Raw genomic sequence first — 19,990 nt, forward strand, 5'->3', positions numbered from 1 at the left:
TGAATGTACAAGGGCAAGGCTGAGTATTCAAGTAAAGGTCAAAGTTCTTGGTCTGATCTAATTGTAGGTAGTGATGAATATCTCTGAATATAAATTTATGTCTTAGCCAGTTCAGCACTGTATCTACCTAAGGAGGAAAAGTTCCTGCTGATGAGTTTTTACAACCTGTTGAAAACACCCAAGCTTTAGAAAAAAATCAAAACTTTTTAATAAAGAATCAGCAGAAGCTGAAAATTTTGTGCAGTGCACTGGAAAAAAAGATGATGATACTGAGGGGAAAAAATTACATCAGTGTCACTTAAGACAAGCACTGGAAGTTGGGTGTCCTTGGTGCTACCTTACGCTTCTAGAGTGAGTGCTAGCCCAAGATTTAAAACAATGTGGGAGCACAAAGGGGCTCACCGAAGCGCTAGAAACAGCACCCATGTGGCGGGAATCTCACCCAGCCCCCTTCCTCACAGTTTTCTGCAGTCTTAAACTCTAAGTCATCCATCATGCCTGTTCCTAGTTTACTTTGCAGTGAAGGCTATACATTATGTCCTTGCACATTCATTTTTTACCTCAAAGATTCAGCATTATAGCCAGAACTATCAGAGACTGATGTTACGTGTGAAACAGAGAATGCAGAAATAGAAAAAGAGCTTTGATAATACAGACACACATATAGATTCAGGTATAAAAGCAAATGATAGTTATTCAAGGCACTGTGAGGTTGTATCATTGCAAAAGCTCAAATTATTGCACCTTTGTGGCTGTCAGCATAGTTAGCCTTCAGGTAGGCCACCGTTGGCTTTTGCACTGAAAACGAAAAATTTGGCCAAAGAATAAACAAAAGAAAAAAAAATAATCTATTAAACTACAAACAAAATTATGGCAGCAAGTGGCAGGAACTGCAGAGGCAGCATCTGTTTGAGCTGGGCTAATCACGGCACACAGATCAGCCTGGCCCATGGATAGCATATGTCTGTAAATGCAGCGTGTCTGTAAATGCAGACATACATTTCTTGTTTTCTTGGTTTTGTTCTGAGAGAACCAAGGGAAATAACACAAGTGTTTCTTCTGAAAAATTTTAGATAACATAAACATTAGTAAAGTTTCACAGCCTGTTAACTGACCCAGTAACACAGGACCCTAGTTTATTTGAACTGATCCTGAGGGAATTGGCAAAACAGAAAGAGTAAGCAAAATTTTGGTTGCTTTATTATCAGGGGTAGTCAATAAGAATACTTGTGTGAGCAATACAAGCAAGATCTGACCCAAAGAAAACAGAGTTGGCAAATTCATGTAAACCGGAAATTCAGTAGCAGCTATTGAGAAATCATAGTCATATTTTCAAGTTGTCTTGCTGAGGATTGCCTTTTACCACATCTCCCCTCCCCTTTCTCTCTCTCCCTTCTCCCAGACTTTTGTCCCAAGTACTTAATTGTGAGTAAAATATTTTTACTGGGAAGACATCAAAGGCATTGATTTTAGAAATTCTATTTTATATAATGCAAGACCCCTGAACTTTAGAGAAAGTTCATTTCATCAACTATCACTAATCATCTGTGAGTCTGGTGCTTTACCAACTTAAACATAGTATTATGAATAATGGATTTTCCTCACATAAGATGTGTAAGAATAATTACAAATCTGAATACAAGCAATGATAATACTTTGTGTGATTTTATTTTATGATTTGGCAACAAAGTGCAGAAGTAAACTGATACTTTTGCTTTAAAAATGGGTAGTCTGGAAAGCCCAAAAGTGTAAAAGAATTGCTCAGTGAGGCATAGTCTTTTTGCACATCTGTGCTAGTTGTTATTTCTTTGAATCTTCCTTCTCCACTGTTCTTCATTTTTGAAGTCTCGCTCAAATTATGACATTAGAAAGTGCCGAGTACCTGCTAGCCGAGAAGTAACACCTTGCACTCTTACCTCTCTGGAAGTGAGAATGTTGAAGCTTTAGGGAATGAACCTTTGCTGCGTTTTCAACATTTTCATGTTTAGGTGAAGCAGTGTGATTAGAGGATGGGAGGTTGACCCTGAGCTGGGATCCACTGCATCCTTGCTGCCTCCAGAGATGCAGATCAGCCACTTGCTGACAGGGAAAGGAGATGCATTTGGAAACCTCCATCCCTGTCAGAGAAGACCTTTCCTCCTTTTCCTGCAGAAGAAACAGTTAATATCACTTTTTGCAAATTCCATGCATACATACGAAGTATAATCTTTCACTGGTTGATAAAATTGCATTTAGGACAAGAGTAGCCAGGGCCAACATCTTTCAAAATAGATAGAATGGGGAAAAACAGAAGCAATGTAAAATTAATAGGGCCATACACTTTATTTAATGAAAGGGCAGTTATACAAGACTTCTGAAAAAGGAGCATCATTGATTTTAAATACAATTTTGATTTGATGCTGGAGTTATATTTTCTATATGTAATGAGTAATGTCTTTCTTGGATGGCAGAAGTAAGAAAAATCAGTAGTGCAAGAAGGAAAATGAGTCAGTCTGCAGAAGGGAGCATATTGCTCAGTTCTCCTCTGTGACAAGCTGGTTTGCAAATGGAAACTGAATGACAGCTGCTCCCAGAGAAGTGAAGCCATAATTCACCATAAAACCAAAGGAACATTCATGTATCTCCTGGAGATAGCCCATGCACAGCAGAAGTAAATGGCAAAATTAGGTACTTGCCATTCCATGTGATAAAGGCAAACCCGTTCCTGCAAGAACTGGCATTTTATTGGTCACCAGTTGCATTGACTCTGTCATATACAGTTGCTGATCCCTCTAATTGTATAAATCAGTGTTTTGTCATTAACATCAACCAGAATTCATCTCCCAAGAATGAGAATCTACAGAAAGAATATTGTACTCTACATTCATATCCCAAGGCAGAACTGTCTTGATATTGTTTTCCTAATCAGCTCCGGAGTGCATGCTTGGTTATCTTCTACAAATTCAGACATCTATATTATAAAATCACAGTTCAAAGTAAGATACAAGTGAGACATTCTCGATGAACATTTGTGGGTTTTGTTTTGTAATGCTTTTCCATTCTGAAAGTATGCATGTAGCATATGTACCAATATTTTCAATATTTTCCAGTTTGTGAACCCCTGAAAGTTTTCCCATGGAAATATGGATACCTGTACAGACAGCTTAAACTATTGCTATTTGGCTATAAGACTGGTTTTCATACCTACCTTTTGCAGATCCCACAGTAAAACATTCTTCACTGTGGATCTTGAAAAGGTTTGGGACCTCATGTTAAAACTCAGGTCTTACAGTGGTCATAAACAAACCCCAAAATATTTAGGTTGCATTTATTTAATCACCATGAGTCTGAACATATACCAGAACTTTTTGTGCCTGAAGTTTTGAGGAAAGAATTGGTTGTCTCTTTTTAATTGGTTAACAAACATTAAGGAAAATTTTATCAGAATTTTTTTTTTTCTTTACTACAAGATACATTAAAAAATGCTTCTCTGTCACATGCAGATCATGGAAGGTTGCACAGATTGTTATCCTGTCTTGTACTTCAGAATGGCTTCCAGTCATATTTATTTTTAGAAACTAGAATAAGATGAATATTATCATATGTATATGCCAATTTAGAAAAACTCTCCTCCCCTTAAGCTTAAGCTTTTCATAAAGATTTAGACATATAGATCTTAGGTTAAGCATTAAGAGCATTAAGGATTAATCCAGGCTGTTCTCAGATCACTTTTCAAAAAAAAAAAAAAAAAGAACAGATTGCAGAGAATTTCATTCTAAACACTTAAAGAGGATGCCGGTTGTAACCAGCGCAAGTGATACAGAATGAAAAAGTCAGTAAGCAACAAGGTAGCTCTAAGTCCTTCCTTCTTCAGCAACTGCACTTATGTTGAAAATGCATAAACATATATTGTGTTTATACAGTCAACTAACTTCTCTTCTTGGAGATCATGGCTTATTTAAGGTCAGGAAAAAGTATTAGGGAAAGGAAAAAAGAAAAGCAACCTAGCAAGAGCAAACCTCTTGACCTGTTAGCATGTTTATGCAGCTGAAACTAGATTTCAGCTCTTATGATTCAAAGCACTGTTTCTTAACTTCTAGGTTGTACCAAATGGGTTCATTAGTCATCTTGAGGCATCATAATGTGATGAAATCACAAAAGCTGTCCTGCAAGGATGGCCCTACAGTACACGTGGCTGCGTGGTTGACTCCTAAAAACAACTTGCTTCAAAGATCTGGCTCTTTCACGGGCCCACAAATAAGCTTTCTTACAGGTGTCTGGTAGCAGTCTTCCTTTTCTGGATGTACAGGTGATATTTTTGTTTGCCTGGATATGATTTGAGGACCAACAGAGTGCTTGTTGGCTCTTGCTTCCACATGCTTTACCTCTGTCAAACCTCTCACAACCTTTTGTTTTTTACACAACCCAAGGCTGTCTCTGCAAGGTAACTGTGTCACTGACTGGGGCTCACATCTCCTTTGCACCACTCTAGTCTTTCACTAACGGTTAAAAAATAAAAGGAAAAAAAGAAAAAGATTTTGTAACTATCTGGGGAAGCTAATAAAGATCTGAACTGTTACCTCTCCTCCCCAAAAATGCAAACTAAACCACCCATTGATCTGGGAGGAATACATTAGAAAGCCAAAACCAAGCGCAACAAATCATGAAAAACATCTGCAAGTGACTTCAGTTAGAACACATGATGGGAGTGTTTTCTGTGTCCCAATTAGCCCTAAGTTCAACTTTCACCAAAAGCAACGATTGCTTCTGAGTGAAGACCACCGCCTCTGCTTAAATGACTTGTAGCGTCAGCGGTTCACGGCTCATGCATTAAGGTGTCATTCTCAGTGCATGCAAACAAACCCTGCTATCCTCTAGATCACCTAGGAATATTCTCTCAATAGCAACCGGCTGCTTTCTGTAAGAGTACTTTTAAATTTGCAGAAAGAAATGTTGAAGGTAAGATGGCTGCGCACAGAGAAAGATTATATTCCAATAATCACTTCAAAGAGAATGGGGGGGAAGGCATGTTTCTAATTTCTATACAAAAACAAAGGAAGTAATTTCTTTCAAGGTTTTTTATTTGTTTTTCAAATTGTACAGTGCTCAACTTTTAAAATAATAATCATTCTTGACAGCCATTTAATAATTGTTAGTGATCTATAGCTTTATTATAAAGTACTCATCTAATGATGTATTTCCTTTACCCTAAGGGCCAAGTACAAAGCAGGGAAATTATCTCGGTGATACTTTTAATAACTTCCTGTGGGATTGCAAACTCTGGCTGAAGCTGTCTCTGCAAAAGAGTTAATCATGTAATTTCACAGATTAGACAACAGAGGGTTACTAATGAGAAACTTCAGTTCAGTGATAAACTCTTTTTTTTCCAAGAATATTTTGAGAGGCCTGTAACCTTTGGCTGACACCCAACGAGGCTATTAGTTTAACCATGGGATGCACTACCAAATGTACAAGAGTCAGCAGAACATTTCCTTCTGAAAATTGCTTGTAACCCTCTGTGAAGAAGCTTTCAAAAACCCAGAAGGGATAGATTGAAGGGAAAAATCAGGCAAAAAGGGGCTGACTTATTGGCTTCCGATAATTGACATAGCTTCAGCTTCCAGTTTCTTTTCAACAACGTCCGCTCACTATAGCAACCCCGGATCCCATTTAAATGTCATGCTGCCCTCTGTTCTATAAACATGTATCATCCATCACTAAATATTTAGATCTGAATTGTTGGAGCTGAGTTCTGTGCCAGGGGTAAGGGGATTAATTCCTTTCAAGGCCCTCACATGATGGATTTTTCACTGAAGTAAACATCCGAGAAGAGCTCACACTACGGCCATAAAATATATAAATAAAGTTTAAAGTTTAATTAAGTCAACATTATTTAAAGTGGTTGTCATATTTTATGGTGAACTCTTCATGTTTATTTTGTATGACTCCTCATAAATAGTCTCTCCCCTTCAGACAAAAGGCACGGCTGGGTTAAAGTTAAGGGTCCCATGTGTGGTACGGGAAGGAGATCTACTGGGCTTGGGGGATCCAAAATGTGCTGTATCGGACCTTCTGCTATCTTGTGTCTTCTTAATGAGCTGAGATGTTGTGCAGATGCAGGAAAAGCATGGTGGAGTTTACAACAGACGTGACAAGGGGAAGTCCTTCAAGTGGCTATCAGGGCTCAGTGGAGGGAGGGCCTCATCCTGCCCAGTCCAAGAGCTGCCGATCCTGGGTGGGTGGGCAGCAGGGAAGGAGATGAGGCTCAGAGGAGGCAGGTAGATCAAGAGAGGCGTTCCCCCTGCCTCCACCAGCAAGGGGATTGCACTGAGTGCTGGGAGAGAGATGGCATTGCAATTGTTCTTCTCCCACTCTTTCTGGTCCCTGAACAAGTCTCTCAACCCAGCGAGGTGTACTTTCAAGAGGAAAATTATATGATGTCGTTATGTGGCCTATCCCTTAGAACAGCAAGAGTAATTTTAAAAGTGAAACAAAATAAGTGGAGAAATTCATCAATGTGATTGCTAATAAGATGCTCTCCAGTAGGGAGGCCTTGTAATGCCCTGATAAGAACATGTGGGTAATTAGCTAAGTGCCCAAGTGAGAAAGGGTGAATCAAATGACAAAATTCCAGGTCAGACCTGGGGAAAACTTGCATTCAACTTCTGCACTCCCTCAACTTCCATGGGCAGCTCCTGCTCACAGTCTCTGCCTCCGAGCTCCCCATCTGTACATCAGCAGTGGGTTACATCTTAGTTAAGGGACTTGTTATTAGGGCAAATACAAAACTGTTGTGTGATGCTCATATTCTCAAGGGACTTGTCCTGTGTAAGACTGAGGCCTCTTTTTTTCTCTCTTTCTCAGTATTTTCAGTATCTGTGAAAGTGGACTGGAAATGTTGCCAAGACAGTAGAGCTCAAAGACAAGACTAGTAGCAGAGGTATTAGCTGTGATAGGAGTTTGTCACTGATCTCCTACATGATGAGAACAAAACATTATGTATTTCTGTTTCTTACCATTAAAACTAGAGTAACAGCATTTTATAATGTTTAGCCTACTTCAGCTGTGCAGCAGAAGAGCATATTCCCCCTTTAGGTTCCAGTTGTTCCTCTCTGAACAGCTTTTTCTGCAAACACGTTCATGCATTTTCCTGTCTGTATGTACACGCATGCACACACTTTACTGATTCACAAATATCTGTGTTTAATCTATGAGCATAGACATGTTCATTCAAATTCAGAAGCACAGGTTGTGCAATCAGTTTGTGAGGGGAAATGCAAGGTATGCTTCTTTCAGACAAAGCACATGCAGAAACACAGACTAGACTTAACAGAATTTACCAGACAGTAAATTATCTTTCTAGCAAATGAAGTCACAAAGAGCCGTATGATGAAAGATCCCTCTGCTTTCATTCTGTATCAGTACTGATTATGTGACCCCAAAATCTTTAGCATTAGGTAACATGATTATGCTGAAAATAGTATAAAATTTAATGAGGTCTTAATCTACATGACAGGTTAAAAGCTATGAGAGTTTCTAAGGCTCTATGTGGTATAAATGGAGTGTAAGTTAATATTATTTGATAAGATAGGAAGAGGCCCAGCTCAAAGGAAAAGCATTTCCCCACAGGCTCTGGAGTTTGATTAGAAGCGGAGGCAAGGCAAGGCAAGGCAAAGGCAAGGCAAGGCAAAGGCAAGGCAAGGCAAAGGCAAGGCAAGGCAAAGGGAAAAAGAAAAAAAAGGAAAAAAGAGGGGAAGGAAAAGGGAAGTGGAAAGGGAAAGGGGAAAGAAAGAGGAAGGAAAAGGGGAAAGAAAGTAAGAGGAAGGGAAAGGGAAGTGGAAAGGGAAAGGGAAGTGGAAAGGGAAAGGGGAAAGAAAGAAAGAGGAAGGAAAAGGGGAAGAAAGTAAGAGGGAGAGAAAGGGAAAAGGAAGTGGAAAGGGGAAGGGGAAAGGGGAATTGGAAGGTGAAAGGGGAAGTGGAAGGCAAAAGGGGAAGGGAGGGGAAGTGGAAGGCCAAAGGGGAAGGGAAGGGAAGGGAAGGCAAGGGAAGGCAAGGAAAGGCGAGGCAAGGCAAGGCAAGGCAAGGCAAGTTCAAAATAAAAAAAACAGGCAGCTCCATCACTCCAAAGCAAGACAGCAATTCTGAGAAAAATGAGGGGGGGAAACGTTCGATTTGAACTCCATTTACAAGCAGTAGAGATTTGTCAGAAAACGAGTTAAGGATTGACTGGTAAAGGGGTTAATGATAGTCAAAAGTCACCAGTGCTACTTTTAATGGCATGGAGTGAAATTCAGCCTGTGCAAACAACTAGCACTAAGCTTGTTCATCTTTTAAGCCCTGTCCCCACTGTTTGCCATGCAGCACAGCCTGCTCACAGGGCTGCCAGAACTGGGAAATGGGAAGCATGTTTGATTGCACCAGCATTTCTCATGTCAAAGAAGTATTGCTACATGCAATGATATTCATGTCTCATATCTACCTCTGCTGAACTTCCCTTAAGGGGGTTCCCACTTGCGGAGCCATGAAATCACCACCCTAGGGCTCACATGCTGGAAAAATCCCTACAGCAAGGACTGGCATGTAAGCATTGTTTTAGCCTCACTCCCTGACATGGGGATGGATTTATATCTCAGCATATTGGCTGCTTCGAATCATAGAATCAATTAGGTTAGAAAAGACCTTTAAGATCATCAAGTCCAACTGTTAACCTCTGACAAGTTGTGTTTTATTCTAACATGCTGCTTTCCGTAGGCCAGCCAGGTAATTCATCCATAATATGCACTATTAGTGTTAAATTCTTCTCTTCTCAGCTTGTGCCTCCACCTAAATTGTCAGCTGCTTTAGAAAACAGGACAGCAGAAGCATGGTGTCTCTCCTGCTGTTGGACTTACATGTATGCACATAAAAGGTTTGTTGCTTAATTTGCATGCCTACGTACCTTGAAAGCTGAGTGCTTAATTAAGTATCAATTCTGTTTCTGGAATACTAGACGTGGGAAGCAAATATATCAAAAGTTATTGATATAGGCAAAAATAAGCATTTTCAAAGTAAAACCAAAACCAAGTAGTATTTCACTATTATTTTTATGGGGGGGTGAGTAGAATTTCCAGGAAAACAAATAATCTCATGATCATTTCTGATGGCTCAAAAGTTTTCACACTACTCCTTTTGTGGCAGGCATTGGATAAGCCAATGCCTTTTTCAATAAAAGAACAAAGGTGACTGTTGAGAGGACAATTTCCTAGAAGGGCAAAGAGGTTCAAGTAGTTGCTGTTCCTGACAGTAACACAAAGCTACCAGATGCAGAAGTAATGATTAGGTAGTCTCTTTGCTGATTTAATATTAAATTTACAGAACTGTGTAAAATAGTCCCAGTGAAAGGGACTGGTGATGACTTATCCTGGTTAAGGGATTCATATTGGACCAGGAGAGAAAGGAGTATGTATGGATAAACATAAATACGAACACCATCCTTCCTTTTGGCCTAAGTAAGTACTTGCATGTGCTGTGGACATTAGCTTTCTCTTTTTCCTTCACCAGAAATGCAACCATTGTCAAGTACACTATATATATTTGTGCAGAAATGTTTAGTTTTGACAAATCAACACTTTTTGACAAGAAAATAAAACATAAAAGCATTTTCACTGTCAAATTCTTCAGCAGCACTATCAGGCAGTGCTCCCAGAATTGCCTTTAAACCGCCAAATCATTCCCACAAATATGAAAATACAGTTCCAACTACTTTAATGGAATTTGCATTTGTATATCAAGGGACACAATTTAGCTCTTGGTCTAAAACACATTGAGCACTTTTTAAAGAGAAACTCATTTAGCAGTGATGTAAGTCTCTGCAGTTTCCCTGTTTTGTCTATGCTAGCTTCCAGTTTTAAAAAATGGCATGAATACATGAAATGTATTTATATTTGGATTTTATAGCAGTATGCAACTGTCTAGAAGCTGGTTGAGAACATCTCAGTTAATTAATATTTACCAAAACATTTATCCCTAATTTGCAATTCCTTTATTCCAGTAAAAATTATTATAATTCTCTGCATTCCGATTTTTTTTCTGATTTCACTGCTTTCATGACGTTAATTTCAGTAAAGCTACTGTGGCATACAAAGGATGCAGGGATGTAGTAAATCAGAATCTGTGGAAGAAATCCTAGTCCATGAAACTCAGTGGGAGTTTTGTCATTGTTTTCAAGGGAGTAACTTTTTCACTGTAGCTCTACAAAATAATAACTTTTCTTTGTGTAGGTGTGAAACAAAGTTAGTCTCAGTTACAGTGATCAGATATGCACAGTATGATTACAGCTTCATTTCTTCATATACAGAAACAACAGAGAACTTTTTATCTTGATTTTTGTTATAATTCTCATGGGCAAATATACTTTGGGCTACAAATACTTCTGGAGAAATCATTCAAAAAGGTATAAATAAGGTAGCTTAAGCATGAGCCTTATCCAAGGCACCCTGAAATCAAAGTCTGGTGTAGCTGACCTAGATATTTCTTCAAGAGGAGTGTGAAAATAAACAGTGACATGAAGTGTTTGGGTTTTACTTGTTTTTTTGGCAAACAACCTGGCCTTGATTCACCTCTCACTTAATAGTATAAGTGCTGTAAGTGATAAAGTCAGGTCTCATCATCTGGAAATAATAGAAGAATGAAAACAAAATACTGTGTAAATTGTGATGGGGTCTTGACCATGAGAATGCAAGCTTGCAGTTTATCGGTTGAAGTGTTTCTCATATGGACTGGCCTTCTTCAAGGTAGTGGCAGGACATCATCTGGTGTACTTTGAACCCAACCTTTTTGACTATCTGTGACCCAACTCACAAGCAGGAGATAAGAGCAAAGAAGACCTCATGGCATGATAAGAGCTCATTGATCAGGCCTACCAAACGGCCCACTGGCAATCCTGTCGTAGAAAAAGAGAGCAGAAGAGCATGGCGTGGTTCAGCAATACAATGAGACTTGAGGGAGGAAAAGGTTACTTGGCACAGATACACTAAGGACAAAGATAGGAAGAAAAACTAGGAAGAGAAGAAGTTTAAGCAGATGGGAAAAATTGTCACAAGTTAAAATGGTTATAAACATTTAGGCTTCAAGGCAGAAGACGGTTTCTGGGTCAGGTTTCCATGAAGTCAGAAGATAAAACCAGAAAAGTGTAAGGTGAAGTCTGATAAGTGTATGCTCTGACTTTAGGAGAGGGGACTTGTGAGAACAGGGAGTTACTCTGTGGCACAAGACTATCCTTTTAGTCTCAAATTCCTCTGCTCTAAATCAGGAGTAGTCCTGCTAAAGACCCTGTTTCACAAAGCTGGCAATAAGGAAAAGCATATCACCTTTTCCCCTATGAAAAATCACTTTAGTGCCTTTGCTCTGATACCCTCCTAGCTTCTGAAAGCCTGTGTGCCACCAGAAGGGTGAGCAGTTCCTCAGGAAACAGGTATGTCCCACCCACATGCATGCTCCACTCCTCTCTGTATCTGGGATGCCTCATATAGAAAGTGTTGACAGCTCCAGTAGGGATTTTACAAGAGTTTGCCATTCATATTCCACAAGGACCGAAAGATCCACATGGGAATATTTAATATAAACAGTAACAGTTTCCCACATCTTTGTTTAGAGAATAGCCTGAGGATTTCTAAACTTTAGGATCATATTCATTCCAGAAGAATGGTTTCACTTATAGCCGTATAAATCTTTCTTTTATTTAAATGATGATTTTTCTCTTGTATCTGAGTATTTAAATACAATATTCAGGTAATCAGACTGCCATGGGTAGTACAGGTAACTCTCAGTTCATCTAGTTTTACTTCACAGAGAAAGACCTGACCTGATCTTCAGGGATGTTAGCTATCTACTATTATGGTGTGAGACCTGCCAGACTTCCAGGAAACTTAGTGGAGTTTTTTATTTAAAACAAACTAGGAAAAGATTACCCTGAGATTCCAAGATTGGCCTTGCGAAGGAATCCAGGACTGAAAAATTAAGTCCAGCTTCCAGCTGCGCTGGCCTCCCAATCGCAGTAATCAAGTTGTGGAGCTTAGTACTCTTGAAAGCCCAGTCTTGCCCTTAAGTGTCTAAGCAGGAGCTGTTAGATACTGAGCTGTTTGGACTGTCTGCTCTGAAGCATCCAAAAGGCCATTTCTCTTAGCTTGCCTTTGGAATATTTTAAATGCCTTTTTGGCATTCTTAGCCCTTTTAAACATTCCTAACTTCCTTAATAAAGGCTACTGCTATATCACACTTGTCACTACTAGCCACAATCTGATACAGCACATGCAACCTCCCTTGGAATTACCAAATGTAGGGGAGGAAAAGATATCTTTTGCTAAGAGATAATGATACTGTATTTCTGGCTTCTAGTATTCATGCATCAGGTTCACAGATGACGATGAGACGGGAATACCTTTATTTCCTTCTGTTTTCCTGCTGATTTCTGAGTTTAATGCTCACATATGTCAGCTCTTCTCTGCAGCCATGTGGCCTTGAGTGCACTAGAAATGAACAGTTACTGGATAGTGGAGTGCTGCATATTAGCTATTCACGAACCATTTCCCCACTCACACATATCTGTATTTCTGTTTTCATATCTATGTACTTTGAATAAGTTTAAGCAATGCTGATGCTCTCTCCTGGCACACTGGTTGAACACTTGTGTCCTGTTGTGTTCCAGGAAATAAAATAGGTGGATGAAAAATAGAGGTCACAAGCCATTGCAAAAAGCAGTGCCTATTCTTTCAGTTATAGTTAATCTATCCTCAGAAAATAACAGATACCTGGAGTTAACAGTGGGAAATTTTGCTAAAATTTCTAGCCCATGAATACTGAAGAGTGTATGAACACAGGGAAAATTTCAAACAAAATTGAAACATCATAATTTTAACAGCTGTATGTGCCCTGGCAGGTTTTCTTAGCACATAGCGTTCCTCTCATTCATTAATCGTTGTTTCAGGAAATTAATAATGACACAGATTGTACTATAACCAATTCTTTGAAGTGGGAAGTGTGCATGGTATCATCCAGTTTACTGAAAGTCGGAATCAGGAGAAGAGCCACACACTCTTCTATTTGTACCGCATGAGACCATGACAAAAATAAAGGGGGATCGCTTTTTTGGAGGACTGACAGAGAAGGCTCTTTTACATGCTTGTTGACTGCTACATCTTCTTTCTAGGAGTTAATAGAAATACACTACAATCAGACTCAAGGCTTTGATGTCAGGGAGGAAGCAAGCAGAGGTGTTAGGAGATAAAGAGCCTCTTCCACTTGTCAGGTAAACTACAGAAGCTTCCTTTTTATACGAATTATATGTTGTGTTCCCTTTGGGTAGACACATAAAGGGAAAGCAGCTCAGTATGACCAGTGTCTTCCCTTACCAGTGCAGTCATTAAAGAAAACTAAATTTAAGTAGATTACCTCTACTTAACATTAAACAGTAGTTAATTTTTACAAACAAGATATTGTTTATTGTAAAAAGGATGTTTTACATGAAGAGGACCAGAAATTCTTTCTTGAGCTTTCATATGAAGGATACATTGATCTGATCTATCCATGTCCAGGAATTCATGAAAGTCAGAATAACATGGCTTTGTGATATTTTGTAAGAACTAAAAAAGATCAACAAGCAATTTAAGTCTATCCAATTAGATGTTTAGACTCATTGCATAATGTCAGAGTTAGGGAAAAAGAGATAACTTCCAATTCATTAATATTCACTTTTTCTGTGAATAATCAAGTGTGTTATTTGTGCCCAAGGCAAAAAGCCAAAATATAAGAAAGCATTCGCCAGAGTAGCTACTTTATGAAGCTTTGTCAGTGTTGAAAATAACTGGTGTCAAACTTCCTATGTGAAGGGAATCAAAGCAAATATATTGTTTTATTTGTTTCATCGTCTGAAATTGTGATTTAATTGTGCTTTGCAATGAGTAAAGTATCTGTGTACTGAAGAGTTATTTCTCTTGATCATGTGCTTGATAAAAGTTTTCATAACTGGGCTTAGTTAGTTTCTTTGATTTTATGTTTCCCTTCTGCAGCCACTGCTCTCTGGACTCTAAACAGCTTTTACTCCAAGCACACCAATATTTATGGTGTGCCCTAAAGGACAGTGCCCCTTAAAACATATTCATAAAAGTTATTACAGTCCTCAAGTACAATGAGATCAAAAGAAAAACAGTCTCGAAATGAGCTTTGAGATGAATGTTTTAGAGTCATTATCTGAGGTACACTGGCAGTCTCTAATGAGACATTTGTAATTTAATTGTGTCATGGAGAGACTATAAATTTCCCCCCAAGCCAACATCCAAGTTGTTTTTATAATGAAGATAAAGTAACACACATACCAAAAATCTTTTGAATACACTATAACTTCTTCTAAAAAGATAAAGAGGGCCTATATCCTATCTATGTCACTACACTTGGTTGCATAACAGAGCTTACAACAAGTAGAATAGAGGGCAAGAGTCAGTCTATAATAATTTAATACTGTATAATTCTTTACATTTCTGTTTTAATCACATGATATTTTAAAAAGGGGGACCAGTTCATATCAATACTAGAGAAAAAGAAGAAATAGCAGGATTTCAAAAGGACATTCTACAGAATCTCTAAATGGCATTATATTGTGTTTGATGCTTCCTCCAGGGAAGAAAATGTTCTAATACTGCATGACTAAGCTGCTTCTGTGTCAGATTCCTATGACTTTGGATAGACAATTCTAAAGATTTTTATGCCTCAATCAATACCAAAATGCTGCGAATTCCAAGCTCCTAAACGGATTAGGACAAGCATGTATTTCAGATAAAGAAATAGATTGTGCAATACACTGGGTATGATAATAATATTTATCAGTATGATATTAATATTTATCATGTAATTATTTAATTTTCTTTTCCAGAAAGTACTTACACATTGCAGCAAAATACTACTGAAGCCCAAAATAAGAAATAATTAAATCATTATGCATAGAATCATAGAGTCACAGAATCGTTTTATTTGGAAAAGACCTTTAAGATCATCATATCCAGCCATTAACCTAGCACTGCCAAGTCCACCACTAAACCATGTCTAAGAAGCACATCACGTCTTTTAAATACCCCCAGGGATGGTGACTCAACCACTTCCCTGGGCATCCTGTTCCAATGCTTAACAACCCTTTTAGGGAAGAGATTTTCCATAATATTCAATCTAAACCTCCACTGATACAACATGAGATTATTTACTTTTGTCCTATCACTTGTTACCTGGGAGAAGAGACTGACCCCCACCTCAGTCCATCCTCCTTTCAAGCAGTTGTGGAGAGTGATAAGGTTCTCCCTGAGCCTTCTCTTCCCCAGACTAAACAACCCCCGTTCCCTCTGTCACTCCTCATAAGTCTTGTGCTCCAGATCCTTCACTAGTTTCACTGCCCTTCTCTGGACCTGCTCCAGCACCTCAATGTCTCTTCTTTAGTGAGGGACCCAGAACTGAACATGGTATTTGAGGTGCAGCCTCACCAGTGCCCAGTGCCGGGATACATCCATCCAGACCACTGCCCTGCCACTGCTGGCCAAGCTATTGCTGCTACAAGCTAGGATGCTGTTGGCCTTCTTGCCTGCCTTGGCACAAGTGGCTCATCTTCATCAGATTGTTGACCAGCACCCCCAAGTCCTTTTCCACTGGGCATTTTTCCAGCCACTCTTCCCTAAGCCTGTAGCATAGCATGGAGCTGTTGTGACCCCACAGCAATATATGAAAACTGATCAGGAAAGATTGCAGGTATTTGACCATTTTGGTCTGATTCTTCCTTGCCTAATACCTTGTATTATTTTTAATACATGCCTTACAGGAATGTAAACGCAAAAAGAAACTGAGGAATGCAATCATGACCATTGTATTTCATACCAACTTTAAGTAAAAATAGAAGAATACACACTCTAGTCAGGACAATGTATTAGGCTTCTCATTTCACTAGCTAAATGAACTTTTATGGCCTTAATTTTACAGGGAGTTGGGCTAGACACTGTAATTTCTTCTTCAGACCTCAAAAATCTAGGAGCTATTGAGTAAAAGCCTTCATTGGGTTCAAGTCAATGGAGACTGAAGTTCTACTGCAGCTGGAAGGGATAGGAATGTGCAGGAAATGCAGTACAGTACACACCAGAAAAGGAATGGGTTGTTTCAAATAAAAAGTTGTGTGACTTGTTGCTAATTCCAGAGAAAGAGGTTACAGCTTGCAGATGAGGCACAGGCTGAAAACTATTCAGGGTGACTTTCATTGCTCAGAAGGTATAATTAAAAGGATGAAGCAAACTGCCAAAATCTACAATAGAAATGAATAGTGTACACCAGGTCAAAAGGGTTCTGGATTCATTTCTGGAAGAAGAGACAGTGCACAGCTGTTAGCTGGAATTTTTAAGGGTGAAGATGATCAGTTACTATATGAATTGATTGGTATTTCCTGGCCATGTTCTGTTAGGATTTAAAGACTTCTCCTGGACCTTCATGTGTCATTGTTTCTATCTGGCAGCTGCATCCATCCAGTAGCAAATGCCTTCCATTGACTGGAAATGTATACTGCAGATTAAAATTTCTCTAGTTATCATAAAAAATACCTTGGTGTGATAAAAAATACCTTGGTGTGAGGGAATTTTCTTGGTTTTGCTGTGATGCAATTCAGATCAGGCAAAAAGGAATGGGTAGCTAGCTCCACCATTGGGAGCCTTGTCACCCCTTTAATCTTCATGACAGTGCCCAGATCTGGGAGTATGGATATAACTAACTGCACACACACATCCATGCAAATAGTATCACAGAATCATAGAATGGTTTGGGTTGGAAGGGACCTTAAAGATCATCCAGTTCCAACCCCCTGCCATGGGCAGGGACACCTTGTACTAGATCAGGTTTGTCAAAGCCCCATCCAATCTGGCCTTGAACATTGTCAGGGGTGGGGCTGCCACAGCTTCTCTGGGCATATCCAAACACTTGCATATACTTTTTGAATCCGACTGACTCTACGGCTTCTGCAGTGTAATGTACCATGTAAAAAGAACAAGGGACAAGTAGACAGGACTGAGGATGATCTGATCTGATGACACTGCAACTGTCATTGAAACCCACCACAGCAGCTCAACCTGCCAAGCTTAAAAGCACACTACCATCTGAAATGAGTAGAGGCAGGCATAGGTGAAACTGAAGATCTTTAGAAAATCTAAGGCTCACAAACTTCTTGGATGCTGTAATCCTCCCAGTCGTACAGTACCATTTAGACGCCTCATCATCTGTAAGAGGGGGATTACCACTTCAGAGACAATTGTGAAATCACTAGAACAACTGATGTGACTTTAAGGAGTGTATTTCCACACTGCTGGCACAGAAGATACGCTCTAAAGGGGGAGGTATTAGGGTGAGAAAAGATTGCAACCATTTGGATTTATTGGAATAATTCCTGGAGCCCTTTGTAGTAGGCTGAAAAGCTGCGGGTTAAGGAGCCCTGCCTGCTCCCTAGCATGTCTTGAGCTCCCATTTATTTGGGGCTGCAAATGCTGCACCACTTCAGCAAGGCTCTCTTTGTGCAACATAAGCAGCAGGCATGGAGGAGTTGGCCAGGCATGATCGTAATTACTCTTTACACCCCCTGTGACATGGAGCAGCCACCCACTTTCACAGTTCCAAACCAGGGAGGCTGAGTGACAAGGCTGAAGGGTTTTTTTGTATCCTGGACAAGTTACCTGGGATACTAACTGCATGAAATCTGCTTACACCAGAGCAGCAGCACAAAGAAAGTCCAAGGCTTTCTCTGCTCTCAGTGGCACTGTGGATCCAGTGCAAAGAGCTAATAGCTACTTCTGGCTTGGCTCCAAATCTACAGGGTCCTGGGAAAATAAAAGCAGCATATGGAGGCAGCTCCTGTGGCTAATCCTAGTGCCATGAAGCAGCTCTATTTGATACCTCTTTACTCAGAGGAGTTAGTAAAATTTAGTTCATATTAGTATCCTACCTATATATGGAAAAGACCATGGATAACCAGTTTTGCTCCTAGGCTTTTTTTCAGCATAGTCTGAGTCACCCTCATTAGATGTAGGAGCAACAGAAATAGAAACTGAAATTCTCACTGAAATAGACCCAGAGAAGTCCTCATAGACTCAGTCTTCTCTCTACTACCCCCCAGGTTTTCCTAGGCACTGCATAAATACAGCAGGAGATTCTCCATACTTCAGAGGGGTTTTAATCTAAATATTAGCAGAGATTTAATAGCAGTTCAAATGTTTCAGAATTTTCCAGCTTCGCATACCACATGCGTTGCTAGTGGTGCAGCTCACTCTAGAACAACTTGTATTGCACAGGTAAAGGATCCTACGGGGCTATGAGCCTCTGAATGCTCCTGGGGACTGATTTTTAATGGACTTCCTGCACTGTGTTTCTGACCCTATTTTTAACATCTGCCCACTAGCTCTTCGAATATACTGCTCCTGACTGAAAGAAGCTGTCTCAAAGGGGTAAACTGCACAAATTACAAATTGTGTTGTCAAGTGTCAGGTGGGTGGCTGACTTGTGACTGTTACCACTGATACACCTCTGCTGGCTTATGGTGAACATAGTTGGCTTGAATCAATCAGCCTTCCTATCCTTACCCTATTTTCCAGAATGACATACATAAACACCAAACAGTGCGTAGCTATCCCTGTTTTTCATCTGTCATTCCTCGTCTTTCATAGTTCAGGACTAACACCTCATGAAACAGATGAAATCTAGATTGCCCTGGAAATGTCTGGCAAACTTTCCACTAACATGAATGGAGTTGGGATCAGTGTTCCACCACTGGGATTTTGACAGCGATATTTGTTTCTATATTATTTATGTTCAATATTTCCTGTCCATAGCATACCTATGGAACATGGTAGTAGAAAATAATGCTTTGGCATGAATGTTTCAATAAGCTTTGACTCTTTTTTCAAGATACTGCTCCTTGTTTTGAGGAAGGTGTTCAATGGAAATTGCACAAGCCTTTCTTCTGCACTGAATTTGCTGAATCAAAGAGCAAAGAACCAAAAAACCTGTAAAAGGAACACTAAAATCCTGAGAACAGATTGAATATTTCACTGGTCTTGCTCCCATTTCAGCTAAAGAACTTTGGCAAATCTTGTATCTTAAACACCTGGCCCATTGACTTGGCTGAAGAGAGATGTTTTTCTGTGTCAGGCCTCCAGGTTTAAAAATATGTTTGCGTCAGCACCAGCTGGTTTCAGTGGTTCATTGATCATACATAGGAAAAGATCCTACCAAGTCCTACAATAAATTTGCAGTGAAAGATTTGTCCAGATGTGGTTAATGCTCCTAAATGATCATAGGGAACATCAGAACTATTTTGTGGAGCTAGCATTATGTGATAGTAGAACTACACTTACAAAGACTAAATCTATCCTAAGTGCTCAATTCTGGTACTCCAATATGTAAGTTTGTAGTTCCTTCAAAGCAGGATTTTAGTGGGTTTATTTTTATTTTCCTACAGATCTTCCTTGGTTATTTTGTCCCATAGTACTAGTGTATGGACAGCACAAAGAAGTGAAATAATTCTGAAAAAGCTGCCCTGGGACCATAGTCCAACTGGACAAGGCATTGAGATTGGAAGATCCACAAGAATACTCTCAGCTACCTTTGCTTCTGAAAGGCTGATGCCACTACTTTTTCAAATTTATCTTTACTTATCCATTTTAGCTGTAATCAGGGCTTCTGTATTCCGACCTGGGATTTCCTGGCCTAGGAACCATGTACAGAAGAAAATGCTTCTCTTAGGAGATGTCTGATCTGCAGGTATATTGTACACGTGCACTAAATCTGAGGCTCTCAAAGTATACCAGACATTGTGCTTGGGTATTAATGAGATGTATAGCACAGGTGCAATTAAATCAATACCGCTGAGAGCTGTTGGAGCCACAGGGAAGTCTGGTGCAGCTGATCTGCTCTTGCACTGACAGAAAGGCTCAGGGCTCTGAAGCTGTTAGGTAGGAGGGAGTACAAA

Source organism: Pezoporus flaviventris, unplaced genomic scaffold (assembly GCF_033815535.1).
Source record: "Pezoporus flaviventris isolate CSIRO_AGI_PZ_B2104156 unplaced genomic scaffold, CSIRO_AGI_Pfla_v1 ptg000081l, whole genome shotgun sequence".
Lineage (NCBI taxonomy): Eukaryota > Metazoa > Chordata > Aves > Psittaciformes > Psittacidae > Pezoporus > Pezoporus flaviventris.